The sequence below is a fragment of the Heterodontus francisci genome, chromosome 11 (assembly GCF_036365525.1).
Source record: "Heterodontus francisci isolate sHetFra1 chromosome 11, sHetFra1.hap1, whole genome shotgun sequence".
NCBI lineage: Eukaryota > Metazoa > Chordata > Chondrichthyes > Heterodontiformes > Heterodontidae > Heterodontus > Heterodontus francisci.
The window spans coordinates 100,326,780-100,349,859 of NC_090381.1; the positions used below are offsets into that span (position 1 = coordinate 100,326,780).

The 23,080-nt window shown below is 43.7% G+C and overlaps 1 long non-coding RNA gene across 1 annotated transcript in view; it reads left to right on the forward strand.

The window, feature by feature from the left end:
* Positions 1-9,160: 9,160 nt before the first annotated feature.
* LOC137374939 (uncharacterized) overlaps positions 9,161-23,080 on the forward strand; it is a 62,929-nt gene continuing 49,009 nt past the window's right edge. Inside the window, exon 1 of the long non-coding RNA XR_010975924.1 lies at positions 9,161-9,299. This is a non-coding gene — a long non-coding RNA (uncharacterized lncRNA). The remainder of the gene's footprint in view (positions 9,300-23,080) is intronic.

Here is a 23,080-nt window from a genome sequence, read left to right on the forward strand (position 1 = left end):
ATGGTTAGAATGATGATCTCACTACCACAATGAGTAGTTGAGTAGCTTAGATGCATCTAAGGGGAAGCTAGATAAACATGTGAGAGAGAAAGGAAGATTATGCTGATAGGGTTAGATGTAGTAGTGTGAAAGGAGGTTCATAGATCAGTTCGGCCAAATGACCTGTACTTTAAGTTCTATATAATGCTCATAGATCAGTTAACTGAGCACAGATCACAGGTGAGACCAAACTATTTTCTAAATTAACATTTTTATTGTGACTTCTATTTTAAATTCAACAGGCACATGGAATTACTTCTGGGTAGGGCAGTGCAGACAAAACCTTGAAATCATCTGAGAAACAGCTCGATGCTATAAATGCAGACAATAGAGTTTTTTTGGACAGTTGAGCTAAGGTTGGCTGAATGTTATTCCACATTTGTATGTATTGTGTGATCTTGCTGAAAGAATTATTGTGAATGTGATAATCTGGGAAAAATTTTGTCCATTTTCATTTAATTATCCTTCAAAAGAATACTGAGGATGAAAATAGTTTAATGACCCACAGATATGTACAGAAATTAAATCAAGCAACAATGTTTAGCGAATGCAAGTTTCTAATAAAGAACAAGCTGTGCGCTAACAAACAGGACACAGTCATTTTCTGCTGTCTGTGAAGTTAGTGCCTTCACATTGCCCAGCACTTGTCCTTGGATGGTGCTGAATTTATTTTATTGGAAATGATCTGTCTCTTCCAATTTCTTGGTGTAAAGTTGTTTTAAGATTGGAAATCAAATTTGCTTGCACTCACTTGGGGGTGTTGGATGGGGATTAATTTTTTTCCCCCTGTAGTTACTGTAATGATACTTCAGTGAAATGCATGGTACAAAAAGTATCCTGCTCATAATAATCAAGAAAAAGCATCTTGAACCAATTCCACAGTCAATGAGGGTAATTTTAACTGTGTGATCATGTAAAATGGGTCAACATAGGAACGTAGGAAATAGGAGCAGGAGTAGGTCATTCAGCCCCTCGAGCCTGCTATGTCATTCAACTAGATCATGGCTGATCTTCTACCTCAATGCCATTTGCCTGCACTATCCCCATACCCCTTGATATCTTTAATATCTCGAAATCTATTGATTTCTGGGTAATCGTGGGCTGAATTTTATGTGCCTGCCACCGATTCCGCCGACGGGCAAAAAAAACCGGCATGTCGCAGAGCCGCCGCAATCATCCATGCGGCGGCTCATTTAAATAGCCAGGGCCGGCTGCTCTTCCCCGATCACATGGAGGGGGTGGGCTGTCCGTCCCCGGCAATGACATCAGCTGCCTGTGCGCAGGTGATGACGCCCTTTTTAAACAGATGTCAACCCTACTAGGAAATTTAAATGTTTAAAGGGAAATGGAATTGACAGAAATAAATACATCTCTTTTGGCCCCTCTCCCATCCCCTCAGAACAGATTAATTATTTGCCCTTCCCCCGCAAAACACTTACCTTTACCATCTGACATTCCCCCAAACTGCACAAACTTTCAACTATAACCCTTCCCACCATCCCCCACACCCATGACGCTAATTTGAGCCCCCCCCCCCAGCACTGATAAACTTACCTGCCCCCTCCCCACACCTGTTCCGTCTCGTTTCCCCAGACATGGATCTGAAGGTGCGGGAGTGCCGGCCACCAGGCTCAAGATCACAGCGGGACATCAGGAGGCAAGGTGAGATTAATTAATTCACTTATTTTATTTAAATTAGATTAGATTAGAGATACAGCACTGAAACAGGCCCTTCGGCCCACCGAGTCTGTGCCGCACACCCATTTATACTAATCCTACACTAATCCCATATTCCCAACAAACATCCCCACCTGTCCCTATATTTCCCTACCACCTACCTATACTGGTGACAATTTATAATGGCCAATTTACCTGTCAACCTGCAAGTCTTTTGGCTTGTGGGAGGAAACCGGAGCACCCGGAGAAAACCCACGCAGACACAGGGAGAACTTGCAAACTCCACACAGGCAGTACCCAGAATCGAACTCGGGTCCCTGGAGCTGTGAGGCTGCGGTGCTAACCACTGCGCCACTGTGCCGCACATATTAAAAATATTAAAAATATTTTAATTGCGGTCCTGTTGCCGAGCGGCGGTCGGAGGGTGGGGGGGGGGCCGCCACGAGGCCTCGTTGCCGCCAGTAATATCGGGCCATGCCCTCCTAGAGTCAGGGAGAATTGTGGCCCTCTCCCAGAGGCATTTTCAGACTCCCCCCACCGCCACGAAACCCGGCATCAAAGGGTCGGGGGTAAAATCCAGCCCAGTGAATCAGCAGCCCATTTTGCATCTCTCCTGATTTTTTAAAATTTCAGTTGAAGTGAATGGAAATTGACTTTTCAATTTCTGTTTCTACAGCTGCTGATTTACTGACACCTTTATACACTATTGCACAAAGTCACAATGATCCACAATATACCAGAGTGTTTATTTAAAAGACTCATTTAAACAATGAATAGATATGACAGCATTGCAGGATCCATTGAATGTAGGGTACTACAGCTTCCCTGCAAGTTTGCTCATGGTCCATTTGTCCACCTTCCCTCAGGCAACTTGTTCAAGGCAACGGAAACCCTCTCCATGGGGGAGGTTCACATGTGAATGAGACTCAAGCCTTGGAACTGAATTTGAATCTTCTAGTTGTAGATCAGTGCTCACTCTATAGCTACCAGTCCGTCATAAGAGAATCTTTTAAAACAAAAGTTCAAAAACTGAAAGATGCAATCTTTGATTCCCGATGAAAGTTGATTGATACAATATGGGTTTGTGTCGAAAGCCCTTGTCCAATCTGGAGAGGTACCAAGAGATAACAAAGGGAAGTTGTTTGGTTACTTAATTACAACCAAATGTAAGTTATCCTATCAAAACACTCTCAGTTGGATCTCTGAGACCCTCCCGTAAGCAAACATCTTCTATCATTCCTTGCTGTGTACGGTCAACACTATTACACAAAAATAGCATCAGTAGGAGCCTAGAGTTGTTACAGAAGTATATAATTGATCTTAGGAAATGTAGCCCTTCAGTAAGACCTTTGGATTATTCCAGCTGTTTCTAATATGTTCTTGGCGAAAGGATAATGTGAAAGGATCATTCCATAAACCTTTAAATATGCGATCATGTTTTTTAAAACAAAGGCCTTGGGCACTGCAAGATTGCCCATATTCCTTGACACAGCTTTATAACAATATGAGATCTTTTTAAATGCTGATTTCTGCTGATTTTGAGACTTCAAAATGAACTTGTTTAACTATTATGTGGTTGGTTAAAGAGAGTGCACAGCCCAGAAACAGGGCATTCAGTCCAACAGGTCTGTGCCGGTGTTTGTGCTCCACATAAGCTTCCGATCAGCATACACTTCTATCCCTTACTCTCTGATGTGTTTATCTAACTTCCCCTTAAATACATCTATGTTAATCGCCTCAACTACTCCTTGTGGTACAATATTCCACATTCTAAGCACTAGCTGGGTAAAAAAGTTTCTACTAAATTCCCATTTGAATTTATTAGTGCCTATCATATTTATGGGCCCTAGTTTTGGTCTCCCACACACGTGGAAGCGACTTCCCTTTATCAAATCCCTTCATAATTTTAAACTTTTTACATTTTAAATTCCTCCATTTGAAAAGCAAAATATGTTGCAGACCAACCTTCCCTATCCCATCCAACTGAGCACGAGTGTGCTCCACCTGATGGGACCTGAACCTGCCCCTATCTAGGGGTTCAGATTAATTTAATGGCTCCCACGCTGTCCCAGATGAGGGTGAGAGAGCTGGTGGGTGCAAGGGGTTGAGACAGTACCGCAGCTGCAGTCTCCTCAGATACCAGCATGAAGTGTTCTAGCTGTTGTCCAGTTATAGATGTGGGAAAGCCTCCTGCCCTGGTGCTCATCCTGCCAATCTATTTAGGATTTCAGAACCTTCAGATGTTTGCCATGTATCCCTTTGAAGATCCTCCACTCTGAGGAATCTTTGCACAAGCACCAAGACCACTTGCTGTGGGTCTTTTTGGGTCTCTGTCGAGGTGAAACCCAGGAAAGTAGGGATTGGCAATAAATGCTGGTCTTGCTAGTGATGCCCACATCTGGTGAATAAATAAAGAGTCAAAGTGGATAGAATATAAGTGCAATGGACCTCATGTGCTGCATTTTAAGCAACCCTCGACGTTGTGATCCGTGGCAGGGGGGGGCCTGAAGATGGCTTCAGATGAGGCCACCATGGACCTCGATGCCAGCAGGGCCCGGCCTGATCCTCTCGGCAGCAGCGAGGCTCCATGACAACCCCCGCCCCCACCCCGTCGCTGGGTGACAGGACCACAATTTGAATATTTAAAAATCGATAAAATTAATTAATTTAAATACACACACCCGCGATCTTGAGGGCTGCCGTGATCTTCGGTACGGTGGCTGGCTCTCCCGCGCCTTCAGATCTTCGTCCAGGGAAACGAGGCGCAACACTTGTGGGGAGTGGGGGATGAGGTAAGTTTATCAGTGCGGGGTGGGGGGATGGTGGAACAGGGTCAAATAAACGATGGTGAGAAAAGTTGCACTTTAAACTTTGAGCAGTTTGGGCGGGGGGGGGGGGAAATCAGATGCTAAAGGTAAGGGTTTTTTGGGGGGAGAAAGGGCAAATAGTTAATGTAATTATTAGTGGGGGGAGTGGGAAAGGGGTGTGGGAACTTTCTTTATGTAATTCTGGGGGGATATCTCTTTAAAAATTTAAATATCCTGGCAGAGCTGACTACTCTTTAAAAATGGCACCAGCGCCCGCACACAGACAGCTGACACCGTTGCCAGGGATAGATAGCCCGCCCCCTCCACATGATTGGTGGGAGGGGGAGGGGGAGGCGGGCCACCCCAGGAGTTTAAATGAGCCACTGCGCTTAAGATCATGGCGGCTCTTTGGCATGTGTAAGCATAGAATCCAGCTCCATTTCCTTCTTCAACCGCTTTGCCCCTTAAATACATGGGCACAAAGCAGAGGGAACTCAGCCCTGATGCTTATATGTATTGCAAAAGACTGAATTCATCATGTACGATTGGCACTAGCTAAGTAATAGGTGAGTATGTATGCTTAAAGCAGTGGCATCATAATATTCTATCAAGAGCTATAATCCTAAATAATATCTTGGTGTGCTGCCGCTTGAAAGAAAGAACTTGTAAAACACATTTCACATCCTCAGATTATCCCAAAGCACTTTACTGCCAATGAATGACTTTTGAAGTGCAATCACTATTATTATGTAAGCAATTGCAGCAGCCATTTGAACCAAGAACCATAGAATAATACAGCACAGAATGAAGCCATTCATCTCATCAAATCTGTGCTAGTTTTTTTGAAGAGCAACCCAGTTAGCCCAACTCCCAGGCTCTTTCCCCATATCCTGGCAGTTTTTCAAGGTTCCACAAACAGCAAATGAATGAATGACCAAACTGCCTGATTTTGATTGTGAGGGAGGAATGTTGGCCCAGACACAGAAGACTTTCTGTTATTATTCAAATTGTGCCATGGGTCTTTATGCCCATCTGAACAGGCAGATGGGGCCTCAGTTCCTCAGTTAGACAGCATCTCTAAGGATACAGTAATTCCTCAGTACTGCATTAAAAGATTATTCCCTGGACCTACGACTATACATCCGTGATGTAATATTCTATATAGTACATATATACTTTGAGATATGTAGTAATATTAATCTGTAGTACTACTTAGCTGCACAATGGGTGCTCTTAGTTTTTTCATTTGCGACCTCTGTTCAACATTTGTTCATTGTGTGTCTCTAGAAACCTCTAACAGTCTACAGCTTCCCATTGTTCATTCATTATTCAATATCTTCAGAGGATTTCAGGCTGTAAGTTCAAAACAGTTCTGAATGCCTTCTGCAGAGAATGCCAGTGGGCATCAGTATGATACAATATTTATAAAAACAGACACAAGCATATAATGTGAAAAGTTGCAAGTGCCCCAAGAGCTCCCAAGCTGTGGAATTGTTGTATCCCACCAACACCTTAGGGCAATAATATTGGTTTTGCGCAGTAGTCCTGGAACTTCACTGTCTTTGAGTTATTTTTCCCTCAAAAGAAACCCCATATTTTGTAACGTGAAAATAAGTAAGGATCTATGTTTCCAATGTGGTATGATGTTGCTTTCAAACACCATTATACCAAAGTATTGCTAAGAATCTTCACAAGGCATGGTATTGAACTGATTTCATTAAGTATTGATGATTTTCTTTAAAGGGAGATTACTGTGCATGCGATGTTGGTATTAAGAGGATGCTGACATTGTCAAAGGACCAGGATTCTCACTGCTTTTGAGAACATGAGGAAAAATACTTTATGCAATGGGGAATATTGGATTAGGTCCTGCCTAATGTTTGATTAAGGGAACAACCCTTGAAAAATAAGAAAGGAGAAATAGAAATGTTTAATATTTGAATCCCATCTTAACTGCTTTTCTCTTTAGGTTTGTCTGTCCCAAAAGAGAGACTCATCTGGCAGCGATGGAGTGGCAGAACCTCAAGAGTGCCCACCCTCTGTTTTATTTATTAATTTCTTGCCTCTATGTGCCTTCTCCGGCAGCATAGCCAAAATTACGGATTGAAGTCAATGGAAGGAAAATTGTGTGGGTGTATCACGGGTGGCCAATCTCCTTCAGCCCATTATATGCCCCCACCAAGTTGAATTTCACCCCCTTGAGTCCTTGCCTTCAACAAAATAATTTGAATGCAGTGCGTCCATGATTTTCGCCCCATGAGGTATCTACCATGTACAAGAATTCAGAAAATCTACTCTCCTGTGTCATCATACTTGCCAATCTGGGAGGAAGCATGTTAAGGTGCTTGTACACTTTACCTCAATGCCACACTAAGTGCTTGATTTTGATTTGCCTTCTCCTTATATCCATTTTTTATCCTTTATCGCACACAGTCTCTTACTCAAATATGGCCACAGTGGCACCATCAACTCTCATTTACATTACCAAAGTAGTCATTGTATGAGCCTTGGCATTGAGTATTGGCAAGTTGTCTGCCCATAAAGAAGGAAGGAGGAGGAGCAGGATTGTGTGATAACTGAGTCTATCCTTCCCGACATTCACATGTATGTACTTTGAAGCACATGTCATTGGATGATAATCTAGCCCAGGTACCAACTCTATTTGCACATTGGCAGAAATAAGCTAACTCAGCAGACACTGGTCATTGTCTCTGGGAGCTTCATATCCTGTTTGGTTCAAAGCACAAAGGAGTGTTATTTACTCATCCAGCTTCCACCTTTTCTTTACATCAAGATAAATACAGATAAGGAAGTCCATTTGCTATCTTAGCTCAGCCATTCAGAAAGACCTTGCAGCTCTGCACATATCACAGTCTCCAACAGTTTTGTAAATGATCCCAATATTTTTGCCTCTACTAACATAGCTAGACATTATTCTGGAAGAGCCTTGTGTTGATCAGTCATTGTGTGAAAAAGTGTTTCCTAACATCAGTCTCAAATAGAGGTGCCCAAAGCTCCACTTCAAGAATGCTTGCAAGCTTGACATGAAGGCCCTAAATATTGACTATTGCAGCTGGGAGTCTCTAGCTGGTGAAAGAGGGAAATGGCGACGCTTCCTGTGGACTGGTGTGCACTACCACGATGACCAGTTGCTACAGCAGCTTGGTAACAGGTGTCAATGTCAAAAACAACAACTCACAGTGTCACTTGGTAGCGTTACGTGCAGCACCTGTGGAAGAACCTGCCTCTCAAGGATTGGCCTTCACAGTGAACAAAGGGTCGGGTTGGGCCGAGTCCAGGTCGAGTCGGGTCGGGTCGGGCCGGACACACACGGTAAGTGCTCTATTGGTAAGCGTTGAAATTAAAAAACTTACCTGAGCTGGGAGTGCGGGACGAAACTGAGTCTGCACAGTGAGCGAGTGACGTCACTATGACATCTTCACGCATGTGATGCAGCTTCTTGGAGGTTCCAAGTCCAAAGGTAAATAAAGGGATGGTCGGGCTCGGCTCGGGTCGGGCTCAGGGTGAAATTGGAGGGACTCGGGCCAGGTTGGGCTCGGGTCCGCTGTGGTTTGGTCAGGTTCGGGTCGGGTTCTTTTTCCCAACCTGAGCAGGCCTTTAGATGGAAGGATGCTAACGACAAATTTTGAACTTGCTCTCCTTGTCCTGTTGCCATAGTGTAGACTTAATTAATGTTCAATTCTACTTTTTCCATTTTTACTGTCTTGTATAATTCTATAAAGTAACCTTAGTAGTCACGTATAGGCAAAAACTATAAAACATATTTAAAATATATTTACACAGAAGCAAACAAACAATAATTTAATGTTTCACATTGATATTTCTAAGGTGTTTCCTCCTTTTGTACTGTCATTTGGGGGAGGAAAATGGGATTTAAGTAGCTAATACTATTTGAAGATCTAAAAGCATCAGAGGGGCAATAGGCCAAATGTCCTCTTTTTTTATTCTTTCATGTGATATGGGCATTGCTGGCAAGCTGCCCATCCCGAAGTGCTCTTGACAATTGAGTGGTTTGCTAGGCTATTTAAGAGTCAACCACATTGCTGTGGGTTTGGAGTCACATGTAGGCCAGACCAGGTAAGGATGGCAGATTTCCTTTCCTAAAGAACATTAGTAAACCCAACGGGATTTTACAACAATGGTTTCATGGTCATTAGCAGACTAACTTTTAATTCCAGATTTATTAATTGAATTCAAATTTCACCATCTGCTGTGGTGGGATTTGGACCTCCCCAAAGCATTGGCCTGTGTCTCTGGATTACTAGTCCAGTGACAATACCACTACGCCACCACCTCCCTCCGCTTTATTGGATGTAGTTACCTGATTTTTTCAACTTGCCTGATCGCATAGAAGCATTTTGTGAATGTTAGAGATGAAATTGATATCATTCCTGTATAGCGGAAGCCTGGTTTATAGTTGCGAAATGAAGGATCCACTTGGTGCTAATACATCAGTCATTGAAGGTAGAGGTCATGCTATTTTAACCTTGTTCATATTTATAGATGTAACTGAATTACTCTGGTTTAGTTAATGTTCACAGCTAGAGTGACATATTAATTCTATCAGGCAGTAGACATTCCCAGCGTGGTTAATTTCCGCACATTTAATGCTTGCCAGGTGTAACTGTAAACGACCCAACTCTCTTTTTCCTTCAAATATGTTGCAGTTGCTGGGGGACTGCACATTCTGCATGATTGGAATCCATGGGTCATCAGCTTTTGATGTGTTGGCGCTTTCACCAGGGAGTTCGGCAGGTACTTAAAATGGTTCTCAGCTCTTGTTATCACTAAACAGTTCATTTTTCTGACTGTTAGTTATTGATTTTTTTCTATTTTGCTGAAGTTATGAGTGAATTCCATTGTTTTATTCACAAAGTCTCTGAAGATCCTTATGGTTGTGAAGCTGTACTGTTTAATGATTATGGCCATATTAGTTAAAGTGCACGTTATCATCTTTATTGTGCAAGTTTTTGGAAGAGTCAGCTCTGCGAATAACATGGCCTGCAAATTTCATTGGCCACGAGGGCAAACAGCTGAGGCATTAGGCGTTAAAACTGGTCTATTTGCAATGTTGTCGTGTTCCTCTAATTTTCTTTGTTGCTCTATTGAAGGGAGTGCAATATCATTCTTTCCAAAACTAATATGAGATATTCACTGCATTAAATAAGCAGGATCATAAACATGTGAAGCACAGGTGGCACACATGTTTTCACTGAAGTTATTGAAAATGAATATTTCACCTGACCTCTCAACCTCTTCACAACCATAGCAACCGTAGTAGATTGCTTCACATGAAGACAGAGACGAGACGGCACTTTTCATGCAAAACGCTATTAGGATAGGGAACATTTTACCATAAGTGGCTATTGAAACCGAGTCAATCACAACACAAGAAGAAAAATGTGAGAGGGCACGGGAAAATAAAAACAGGATACTAAGTGTGGAGTACACAGTTTCAGCAGGAAGGAATAGACACGTACAATGATCCAAATAGTCTCCTCCTACAACTACATTTTATTAATGAAAATGCATTTCCTCTCTAGTTTAAAAAATCCTTTCAATTCTACAGTTCTTCTTCAGCAACAGGAGGAGGACAATCAGTTCTGCAGGGACTGCTCTGTCATTCGATTAAATCATTGTTGATCTGCACCTGAGCTCTACTTTCCCACCATTGCTCCATTTCCCTCACCTAATAATATATCATTGTTCTTATTTGATATTATTCTATGTTGGAAATGTATCGCAATGCTGATAGAAAATTCCAATTGGAGTCAGTAATAATCAATCAGACCAGTTGGGCTTATTGGGTTGGGGCTTCCTGCTCCTGTGCTTCCCAGCCGCAGTCACAAACTGCTCTCAATTCACACCAATCAGCAAGATGAGCCCAGTAGAAAAGAAAGACTTGCATTTATATAGCATCATTCATGACCTCAGAATGTCTGAACCCTTTCACAGCCAATGAGTACTTTTAAAGTGCAGTCAATGCTGGAATATGGCAGCCAATTTGCAAACAGCAAGGTCACACGAGCAGCCGTGTGATCATGACTAAATAATCTGTTTTAGTGATGTTGGCCTAAAGACCAGAGAGAACTTCCCTGCTCTTCTTCAATATAGTGACATGGAAATTTTTACATCTGCCTGAGAGGACAGACAGGGCACCAGTTTAACATCTCATCTGAATCACGGCACCCTCCCTCAGTGCTGCATTAAGAGTATGAGCCTAGATGAAGTAGGGATTTGAACCCACAATCTTTTGACACAGATATAAGAGTACTACCAATTGAACCACAGCCAACACCTAATCAGTTTTATGAGGAAGAGGAAGGATATTTTAGTGCTTAGGATGGAACCCTCCAACAGAACCCAATTCCTCCTCTTCCAGATGCTGACAGAGCTGCTGTATATTTCCAGAATTAGCAGCTATTTTCTTCTTTGTGTTTCACTTTGATTCTGTCCATTCCTATCAAGAGTCAATTGTAAGTTTATTTATCTTCCCAGGGAAAGTTCTTTGGGATCATTTCGGCTCCCGCCTGCTGACCATTGTCACTTCCACCAGCCTTCCTGCATTGAAACATATAAAATTCTTAAAGAGCTTGACAGGGTAGATGCTGGGAGGATGCTTCCGTGGGCTGGAGAATCTAGAATACTAGGTCACTGTTTCAGAATAAGGGGTCAGCCCTTTAGTCCTGAGACGAGGAGAAATTTCTTCACTCTGAGGGCTGTGGACCTTTGGAATTCTCTACCCCAGCTGTGGATACTCAGTTTTTGAGTATATCCAAGACAGAGGTCGATAAAGTTTTGAATACTAAAGGAATTAAGGGATTTGAAGAGAGGACAGGAAGGTGGAGTTGAAGTAGAATATCCGCCATGATCTTGTTGAATGGCGGAGCAGGTTCAAAGGGCCAAATGGCCTACTCTTGCCCCTACTTCTTATGTTCTTATTCTCAATGAGTGTCACATCATTCCCGCCAGACATTGCACAATTCCTGCTGACCATCGTATCATTTCTGCAGGCTTCAGTTGAGAGTCTCATTTCTGAAATTTAAATGAGACTCAGGAGTTAAGAGGGGCCACGTGCTGGCGCGAGAATGAGAGCGTCTTCCTCCATCCCAGTCTCCACGCGTTGCAATCCTGCCCCAGCTTTAAAATCGGCTCTCACATTGTGCCAAAACTGTGCAAACAGAGCACGAGGTGGTGCGCTTTGTGAAGGGGCTCAATAAACACGGTGTACTGAAGTACATTTATATGAAGAAAGACACGGAAAAACAAGTGCTTTGTACACCACACAAAAACATTTGTCAACTCATTACTGAATAAATGCACTCAACTGTAGCACTCTATCAGCTGTGGGATGACAAAGAGTTAACTTCAAAAGGAATTCAGAACAGGGGCAGAGTATGTACTGCACAAAGATCACTCCTGCTTTTAATCAATTGGATTAGTACACTACAGTATTGTGGCTCGCTACACAGAAGCAGGAAACAGTTACACAGTTTGGGGATTTCTTGTTTCTTGTTCTTGCTGAAAGAAGAGATGTATCTGAAATAGCAGACGCTTGAAGGTTGCTCTAAGTGCAGCTGTTGCCATGGTAACTTGTCCTGCGTGGCACTTTCCTATGTTTGGTGTATAGAGGAAGGTGCTGGACTGTAATGATGTCATCACATTGGCATTAAAAAGTATCACTTTAAATGTGGCTACAAGTGCAGAGCTCGAATTAAAACCAAGTTGAAAGTCTGAAATAAAAGCAAAATACTGCGGATGCTGGAAATCTGAAATAAAAACAAGAAATGCTGGAAATACTCAGCAGGTCTGGCAGCATCTGTGGAGAGAGATGCAGAGTTAACGTTTCAGGTCAGTGACGCTTCTTCAGACTTTGAAAGTCTGAAAACTATGGTCGAAGCATTTTTCCCCTGCCTTCCTCAGTGGTCAATGAGTTAGTACCAGAATCATGTTTTACCAGCAGAGTCATTCTGGTTTGTTTCAGCAACTGATGTAGCCTAAAAAGACTCTCTAATCTGGAGGCGAAAACCTACATCTTCCTTTTCTTTCCCACACATTTTTGGGGGTGGCCAGAAAATAGAAATGGCAGATTGGAAATCAGACCTACACTATGCAGCAGAGGCTGAACATCTTCATTTCACTTGCTGAGTGCTAGTGCTATGAGGTTTATGGTGCAACGAGACTTGTCATTGGTAAAGAAATAAATACTTGTATTTTTAAAGTGCCTTTCACAGTGACAGGATGTCCCAAAGCAATTTGTGTCTAATGAAGCACTTTCGAACTGTAGTCACCTGTTGTAAAGTAGAAAATGTGGCAGCTAATTTACATAAAACAAGATCCTACAAACAGCAGTGAGATAAATGACTATTTTTTTTTTCATTAGAAATATTGGTTGAGGGATGACTATTGGCCAGGACACTTCTTCAAAAAAGTGCCATAAGATCTTTTATGCCCACCTGAGAGGGATGACAGGGTGTCACATTAATTTCTCATCTGAGCAACGGGAACTCTGACAGTGCAGTATTCCCTCAGTACTGCACTGGGCTGTCAGCCCAGAATTTGTGCTCGAGTCTCTGAAGTGGGACTCAATCCCACACCTGCTGTCTTAGAGGCAAAAGTGAGTATCCTTCAGCTGCCTTGATAAATCCAAGGGAGCACTCCAGTACCATCCAACCAGCATCACAAGTTTATTTTATTTAGAGATACAGCACTGAAACAGGCCCTTCGGCCCACCGAGTCTGTGCCGACCAACAACCACCCATTTATACTAACCCTGCAGTAATCCCATATTCCCTATCACCTACCTACACTAGGGGCAATTTACAATGGCCAATTTACCTACCACCTGCAAGTCTTTGGCTGTGGGAGGAAACCGGAGCACCCAGCGAAAACCCACGCAGACACAGGGAGAACATGCAAACTCCGCACAGGCAGTACCCAGAATCGAACCCGGCTCCCTGGAGCTGTGAAGCTGCGGTGCTAACCACTGCGCCACTGTGCTGCCCATAGTACTGTAAGTCATGGTACTTTGCTGCACATTACACAATATAGAAATTTGCCCTAGATGAGGACATGAAAGGTGGAGGAAGACAACAGGCAAAACTCAGATTGAGGAACAGATTCCCCTTAGAGATCTGTCTTTCCATTACGGCCTCCCCTTTGCAAATATATCCAATCATTCCTCAGCTGACATTTAGTTCTCCTCCACAACCAACAGGAGTTGCATTCTGCAATTATTTCTTCCAGGTATTTCCCAACCCTGCCAGAAAAACAGTCCCTACATGATGACATCCATACTAAAAATTCCTTAATTGACAGAAAGGTGTGCGCTCTCTACTGTGTCTTTGTCTCTGTGCCTCCCCTTGAATCCTGAAATGAGAGGCCTTATCAAACCTGGTCTCTCACTTCTCATTGTTCCTTCAGTGGCTGTAACTTTTCAAGCGGCAGGAGAACCCTTATTGAGCTTGAGGTAGCCCTCATCTCAGTGCACAGGAGGCCCCAGAGTGACTTGCTGGCACAACAACTGCTGTCAGGGTAGACTGACTCTGATTACTTTCTACCACAAACTACAGTTCAATGGAAGCGAAAATCAAGGAGAAAGGGAAAACAGACGCAGATTTGCTACCACTCAGTATATAGTAGCTCCTCAAACAAATATAGTGACTTTAACATCGTAAAATATCCCAATGCACTTCATAAAAGCGTTATTAAATAAAAATTGACACCAAATCCCGTAAGGAGCTATGAGGGGAAATGACCAAAAGCTTGGTCAAAGAGGTAGGTTTTAAAGAGCATCTTAAAGGAGAAGAGGCAGAGAGGTTTAGGAAGTCACAATTACATCAACTCAGTCTGTCTATGTACCTTGTGCTCCTATCTACACAACTCACTGTGCTTCTTAACTTAGTGTCATCTGCAAACTTGGATATATGCTCTTTTTTTTGGTCCCTCCATGCAGGAAAGATGAGTATGACTAGAGAGGAAGGTATATGAGATGGTTTTCTGTTGCCTTTCTTAGGCTGATACAGGAATTGAACCTGCATAGCTGATACGATTTAGAGCCACACACAGGCCATCTAGCCAACGGAGCTACCCAATCCATACAAGCTGCATATTAAAGATTCCCATATAACCAAATCTCAGAATGAACTGTGAAGTGGAGCAGGTTCCTGTTGTGTATTTCATTTAAAATCAAGAGTTTCCAACCAAAATTGACTGGGTTAAAGTATATAGCTATAACAGGATCCATCTGATAGTTCCGGTCAATCCACATGCTTTCTTAGTTCAGCAGGTTCCTCACAATCTAAACAGTGACAGTGGATTTCTGAGATCCAAATGCCTATGCTATAAAAAAAATGTCTTTTCTTTTTGATATGGTGTGGCTGCCTGTGTTGTGAATATACATTAAACCTCTTTCTTGATGTGGCCAAGCCAGCATCAGTGAGAATTGTATTGCTGGTGTGTATGGATAGGTAATGGGAAGCATGCCCCTGACAAGAAGAACATGAGGCATCATTCACATTTGTTGCCAGCACCAGCACATTCCTCTCCAGGAAGGAGATAAAATGACCTTATCAGGTGAGGCCTGTATCTCTGAGGCACATACTTCATCTTTGCCTAAGCCTCCAGGGGTGTGTCTATGACACCTTGTTTCTCATTGCTTTCATTCTGAGTTTGTTGGGGAATTAGTGACACTGGCTCCAGACTCAAGAGTAGGGGTTGCCAACTCTGCTTAGCAATATTCCTGGAGGTTCCATCCCATGCCCTCTTGCCTCCAACTGCTTTAATTCCCACACCTCCGCTATTGGTGGCCCGCAACGCCGGCTGCTTCCTACGTGACCCACATGAGGGTACTGTGAGGATAAGGGTGCATACAGGTGCGTCCTCTGCTGGCACCGATTTGGTGCTATCCTGATGTCAAAACAGCCCAACCAGCTGATGTGAGGCAATTCTTGTGCAGGCAAACTCTTTGTTGTTTACGCAAGAAGAAACAAGCAGGAAGCAGCAAGATGGGACCCGCACTGGCGTTATTCACAGGGCCAGGCACCCTAAATGCAGTTAAAGTAATTTCTTGGAACTTCTGTTATTGTAAAGTTTCTGGAAGTACTCTAGATTGTTTTTGGAGGCATTTTGATGAGTTCCTGCATTTTCCAGAGTGTGTTGCCACATCCTCTCGGAGGGGCAGAGGAGTAGTTGAGCTGTCCTGGCAAAGGCGGCAACATCTATGGGGGCAGCCGTGGCGGTGCCTCTGGGTGCAGTACAACAGAGCAGAGGCTGCAGAAAGGGCAAGCTCTGCGTGTTTGCCACCTCGCCGGAGTGGCTCCTGTGGCTGGGCAGGTGGCAGTTCTTGGGTGTTTGAAAGCAGGAACTCAGAGGGGAAGGTTGGGGTGAGGGAAGGGGGTTAGGGTGGTAAGCAGGAGGTCCATGGTCACACCATCTGCAGCTTGCTCATCATACCAGATAGCAGGATGAGGGTGAGCTAGGAGTTGAGAAAGGACATAAGGTAGAAATATGCTGTCGTCCTCAATGTTTTGAGCAGAGTCGGATGCCACAGACTTTATCGCAGCCACCCTCACAATGCGGACAACCATCTCCTCCATAGAGCTCAGTAGTTGCCCAAATACAGGAGCCCCAGTGGGAGAAAGAGCACAGCACTAATTAAAAGTCCTCATCACTTTATCTGACCCTTGCAACCACCAACTCAGAAACTGACACTGCCCTTAACTGGGAGGCTGATACAGAATTGGGATCAGCACATGGTGAGCCATCCAGGCACATGTGGGCCGAAGCCAGGCCAGGATTAAAGGATGGTTTCTGTGCCAGCTCACTGGAGGGCAAGGTGGCAGACATGTACTGCTGTAAAGGACTAAGATCAGGAACTCGATGGGGCGGCATGTATGAGATAGCCATGCACACCAAGATGCTGGGTGCATTGGCCAGCCTGCCAGACAACCTCCGGTCACTGTTAGGAAGCATGGAGGAGTCCGGCTCAAAGTTGGCAGAGGCATTGCGCAGAGCTTGCCCTTTCCACAGCCTCTGCTCTGTTGTACTGCAGCCCCAGAGGCACTGCCCCCAGACCCTGTTGCAGCTTTGCCTGGACAGGTCACCTACTCCTCTGCCCCCCTGAGAGGATGGGGTACCACTCGCTGGCCGTTCCAGGAACTCATCAAAACACCTCCAAAAACAACCCAAATTACTGTCGTAAAGTGACTGGATTTCAATACTATAGTTCTAAGAAATTACTGTAACTGCATTTAGGATGCCTGGCCCTTTAAATAACACCAGTGCAGGGCCCCTCTTCACGCTTTTTGTTTCTTGCATAAACAACAAAGAGGCTGCCTGCACATGCATTGCCCAAATTTGGGATCCTGACGCCACATCAGTCGGTTGGGCTGTTTGACATCAGAATACCCCAAGTCAACGTCTTTCGGTGCAAGCAGAGGACGCACCTGTATGCACCCTTATCCTCACAGAACTTCACGTGGGCCACACAGGAAGCAGCTGATGGTGCAGGTCACCAATGCTAGAGGTGTGGGAATGAAGCAGTTGGAGGCTAGAGGGCTTGTCATGAAAGCTCCAAGAATATGTCCCTTGCCAATTCTGCTCTGTTCCCTTCTGTTGTGTGCCAGATTTCCATGCAAGGGAGCGGGCAGAATGTCAGTGATTGTGATGCACTGTATTTGGGTGAGGTACCTACCATAGCTGAATAGCTGGAACAATGTAGAGGCAGCACGAGGGTGGATGTGAGGCTGGCAGCATTGGTAGGTATGTGAGGGTGAGGTGGAGTATCTGGATGTTAGTAGTGAGTCCTGAGTGCCAGGGAGTGCTGCTGGGTGAGTGATGAGGGTGTGGTGCATTGAGCAGTGTGAGAGGTTGGTGTTGTGATTGGGTTGCCCTGATTTTTGGGCTTGGCGTCGCTGTTTGCGACTTGCTCGCAACCATGTAGATAGAGGCGGGCACCGCCCAATTTTCATGTACCCACCTCATCTGCATGATTGTGGCATAGGGCTAAGTAGCTCCAATGCTACCGTCTGCTCCTCCAAGATGCCTGCAGCCTCTACACACATCAGGAGGTCCCAGCAGCATTGTTTGCCGACCGTGTGGTACAGCCAGCCTACATTTCTTAATGCATGTGAAGATGCATTCACTGACCTTGACCATCCACTTGAGATCATTATACTTCTTGTGGTACTGCTGCCATGTCTTTGGGTCCAGATTCCCTGGCCACCTGCTCCCATTCCCTTCTAAGAGTGATCCTTGAGGAGCTCCTGGCTCCCCACAGAACCATGGCATCTGTCCTCCTACCCACCTGCTCCACTAATGCCTCCAGCACCACAACCATCACTCTATCTGCCCTGCTGTTCACTTTGCAACAACTTACATTGCAGCAATTTTTTTGCAGCTTCCCTTTAAGGTATGGCCTGCCTTTAAGAAATGCAGGCTGGCTGTACCACATGGTTGGCAAACAATGTTGCCTGGACCTCCTGCTGTGCGCAGAGGCTGCAGGCAGCTTGGAGGAGTAGTGAGCAATGTGCGGTTAAATGTAGCATTGGAGCTACTTAGCCCTATGCTACAATCATGCAGATGAGGTGGTGCCCACCTCTATCTACATGGGTGCAGGCAAGTCGCAAACAGCGACGCCCAAGCCCAAAAATCAGGGCAACCCAATTTTTAGCCCAGGATGTATACAAGTTGAAGCATGTGTAAAGTGGAGATCAGGAGGCTTCCATGGTGGGCCAGTCAGGAGATACAGTAGCGATATCCTAGATAAAGGGCTCAGTGGCAGCATAGATGAGGGCAGGGCAGAGGCAAGGCAATGATGCCATTGTCCTACCATGAGCTGCACGTTTAAATATAAATGAGCCAAACCTACTGATTCAGGTGGCAGAGCTCTTTCTCCTGGGTCTTACAAGCTGCTTCTGAGTCTCCATTTAAAGGTTAAAAATGTGGAATGGCACTCCCTCACATGTGACAATAAGAATCATGGGGCTCCCGCCATCAACAGGAACAGACAGCAGATAAGATAGAGAGGGGCGAGGCACACATTGAGGCTGTGACTCTCTTGAGTGATACTTCCCTAAGAACCCTTGGTAAACAAGTTAAAAAAGAGCCTAAACATTTAACCACACATTGCTCATTTCTCAGGCCCTAAATGGCCTTCTAAGTTTCCAATATGTTGGGTGGGAAGTGCACGCTCATTATGAGGTGGAAGTCCACTGTCCGCCATATTGGTAAAGGCCAAAAAATCAGCGTTCAGAGTCCACATCCTGAAATGGGCTTTGGGCCCATTGCAGATGTAAATAAGGGCCTAATGCCTATTTGAGGCTCCCACTGCAAGACTGGTTTGCCCTATGTCCCGAGTACCCAACACTCCCCCGCCATATCCCCCACCAACCCTCCCCATGCGCCTGCTGAAATTTCTCGGCTGTTATCATCTTAAAGCCTGAGAAGGAGTGAATTTCACTTCATTCTAGGTAAAGCCAGATAAACAACAATCAAGCTCACACCTCTTTGCCAGGAGTGTGAATGTTGTGCCTGCCTAACTGTTTTGTTTGCATAAAACTGAAATCTGTTGTATATCAATGGAATAAATTACTCTGGTAAATGAGGAAAAATTGGAACTCAGAAAAAATTGCTTTATCCAGAATTTGCTTAGACGTGACTCGCTGATCTGTAGCATTGACTGTAATTACCTCCTGTAATTGCACCTGTTCATGCATGAATAGACCGAACCAGTGAGTAGGGATAAAAAAAATCATCAGCATTAAACAGTGTGTCAACTACAGTGGCTACAGGAATAGGGAATTGTCATTCCCCAAATACCAGCTTTCATCTGGACATGTATGTGTGCGTTCCCCTCACGTTTATCTAGGAAACTACTGGTTGTGTCCCCTGGCATCAGCAAATGATTCCAGTGAGTCAGCAGCCATCTTGTATTCAACAACATTTTGTGACAGTGTACTGCACATTTTGAATGTCCTATTACCATCGTGTTTTGATTAGGATAAATACAGAGTGCAAACTTAGCTCAACTATAAAGCACATCTCAATATGTAATCACACAATGGGTGTTTCTGTGATCTCTTCGCAATTAATCGACAGACTGCATATACAAGATGTGTTCCTTGTAAGTGCCAGTGTCCAATGAGAAAGCAAGAATCACTCTGTAGAGTATAAATCTGATCTGAACCTTTTTGGCAAAAATGTAAGTATCAAAACTGAAATGTCAAAAATACACAGCAGGGAATATTAACATCTCTACTGCTTACTGAGCTACATTAGGGTGCTGTCAACTTTAACCCTTATCATGCTGCTGATGAACTGACCTGCCTGGGCACACACTGCTGTGTGGGGCACCAAAGAGAGCATCTGCTCGTCTGTATCTCTCAATGTCCTGAGATGTTCTTTCAGGTCCCAATTGACCTAATGCCTTTCTGCGACACCAACACTGTCAATCTTCACTCCTCTTCCAATCACTTGGCTAATGAAATGGTCTTTGGATCCAGATTTTTGCCAATTGAACCCACATTTTTTTTTTAATGAAGTTCATCCACTATCAAAACAAATGCTGGAAGCCAGGAAGAAACAATAAGAATAAAAGTGGGGAATGGCAGTATGAATCTTTAATCAAAAAGATAGACTAAAAGGGAGGAAAAGTACAAAATGAGGGTGAGAAAACTAAAAGAGAAAACAGCTTGAGAAAGCAGAGAGTGGAGAAAAGAAGAGGCAAAAGGGAAAGCAGCATTAAAGTATTACATCGCTCATGGAGATTTGTTTTCCTGAGGATTTGTGCTTCAATGACTCCTTAGATCTGAATGGAGTCACATTTCATGTGCAAAATCTTCAGTCACATATCCGAACTCTTCTAATACTGCTCAGTGCCCAATCTGGGGGCTTTTCTTACAATAAAGGCACTATATTAATGCAGGTTCTTGTTGCACTGAGTCAAAAATTAGCCAAAGCAGAGAGTATTTTACTATTTGCACTCCTGGCATATAAATTTGTGAATTTGGAAGCACAGATTTGTAAAAACACCAAGCCAGTTTGATAATTGGCATGAATGAATTAGAGTCATATTTTGTTTATTTGGTATAATCAAACATGTAATGCATTCATGTAAATGTCACAAATGTAGGATTTTAGATAATGTTCAATACATAAATAATACATCTAGTACTTGAATTTCTCAAAATACGATTCTGTAATCAATTCAAAAATCTTATTTGTGGAGCCTTTAAAGTAGTTAAAACTTACTGTTAATTTATGGTCTCTTTAAATAGGGAGGATATAAATTATTATCCATTTAAGTAGCTAATTTATTTTATACACAGCACAGCCAATTCCATAATCCCACAGACCTAGGAATCGGAGAATCAGGGGAACAATGTTGTAATCCCTATCTCTCACCCACTCCCTTCGAGCATGGCTGTGTCACTGGGATCACTAAATTAACGCTCATATTTCTATGAGTACCTAGGTAAGACATTTCATTAGTGGGTAGTGGAAAGTTCTACATTCGTTCTAGATATCACTGTTGGAGACTGAGGAGGCCAAAGGATGAGGCCTGAGTTAAACTAGTTAGGATAGAGGGATCAGATCAGGTTCTGCAGGCTTATTGTGAAGGACAAGAAACAGATAGGAATGGAGGACCTGTTGAGGGATCTTAAATTCTCCTTGTATTTTGCATGTTCTCTTTTATAAGATTTGTTGAATTTGTTTTTGAATGTTAAACAGAAAATTGTCTGTTCTGTTGCTCATACAATAGCAGCATGCTTTCATTTACCACCTTTAAAGTAGTAAATGTCCTAAGGCACTTTGCAAGTGTATAAATCAGACAAAAATCTATGCCAGGTCAAAGGAGATTGTTACGACCAGGTGAGGAAGGGGTCCAGGGCTCCCCCTCCCAGCCTTTTTCCTGCTTTGGCCATAACAGTGTTTAACGTTTAAAAAACAGTTTTCTTTAGCTTCCCCTCAGTGAGTCCTTGCTCACTGCTGTCTAGTTGTAATTGTAAAGAAATCAAGCAGACAGGTTTTCTCAGATTTAAACAAGAAAGGTGAAAGTTTATTAACCTTAAAACTCTACCTCAGTTAAAAGTACTAAAAATACATGAAACGATCATGTTTGCATGCATATGCGATAAACACACACACAAATAGATACTGAGGAGGAGAAAGAATGAAAGGGAGAAAGGTTTGAAGTAGTAGATGGAATTCAGTTACTGGTTTTGGGTTAGATGTAAAGTCTTTAATTGAAGTTAAGTCTTGCAGTTCTTGTTGGGGCCCAGTGCACACTTTCAAACTTGTTTCGCTGGTACCAGAAGCTGGCAGAGGGTCTTCTGTCTTGAGGTTTAAGTGACTTCCATTGGTCCCTGGAACTTTGCATGAGGGAGAGAGATGTGCTTTCTTCTTGAAGTTCAATTGCAGTCTGTTCCTTTCTGTGTCAGGCACAATTCAAAAAGCCCCAGGTCAGTCAGCAGTTTAGTCATGTGACTAGCTCTTTGTTTGAAACAGCTTCGCCTGCGGGGTTTGTGGATTCCTACACACTTACCGGACACACTAAGTGGGGGTGGGGTGGGGGTTGGTGGTGGTGGTGGTGGCTGTGGCTTTTACATATTCAGTGACTCTCAATGCCTTTTGATCATCACTATTGACAAAACCCATCTGGCTAATTGAATCTGGGAGTACTTCCATTGTCTCTCTGGGCAACTGTCTCTTGGAATGCAAATGTGCAGCCATGTTTTCCACTCAGTCCTGTGGTCTTTTAAAACAAGTTATGTTCAAATAGTGCTCCATATGATGAAATTAATATGGTTCCATTTGGCAGGTGTGGTTTCCATCACAACATATTAGGACAGATGACCAAGTGTAGGTCAAAGAGGTAGGTTTTAAGGAGCAGTTTAAAGTCGGAGAGAAAGGTGGAGAAGTGGAGAGGTTTAGGAAGAGGATTCCAGAGCTTAAGGCACAGCTGCCAAAAGTGAAGTTAAAGAAATTTGATGATGCACAAGAGGCCAGAGTTTGAAAAATGCAGGGCTCATGGAGGGTATTAGGGCTGGAGGAGGTTAGAGATAGGGAGGGCCAAGGTCGTGGATGGATTTGAATATAACAATGAGAAATTGGCATTGATGGACCAGAAGCCAATGTAGGACAGCAAACACAGGGGTAATAAGTGAGCAGGACTTGATGTGAGTTTGGATACAGGAAGAGTTTTGGATGAGTTCAAGTTTATGGAATGTGGAAGATGGGAGGCTGACCAGGGACCATTGGAATAGTCAAGTCTGGAGCAAACAAAAGCATAGATCTGATTCCATCAGCAGACAGACTGAGGCAGGGTGGTATCAGGGAGATGGAAGTAGGCTAAATAACAGGGAGTGGGACATGGAAGGTGAAGGCTATTGTACTGTGCATTACAGAGGATGTCATGGAAGGAATGGGAAGGGCAAAGAGCTGATGTATTTGAAGCTAGCCAGCTAGAGAGGGATTAGAGCAAGACTGGATCATAAGGGGGGGGGGGGGGGGGGGGAGGTGCGGGAACAGATCTG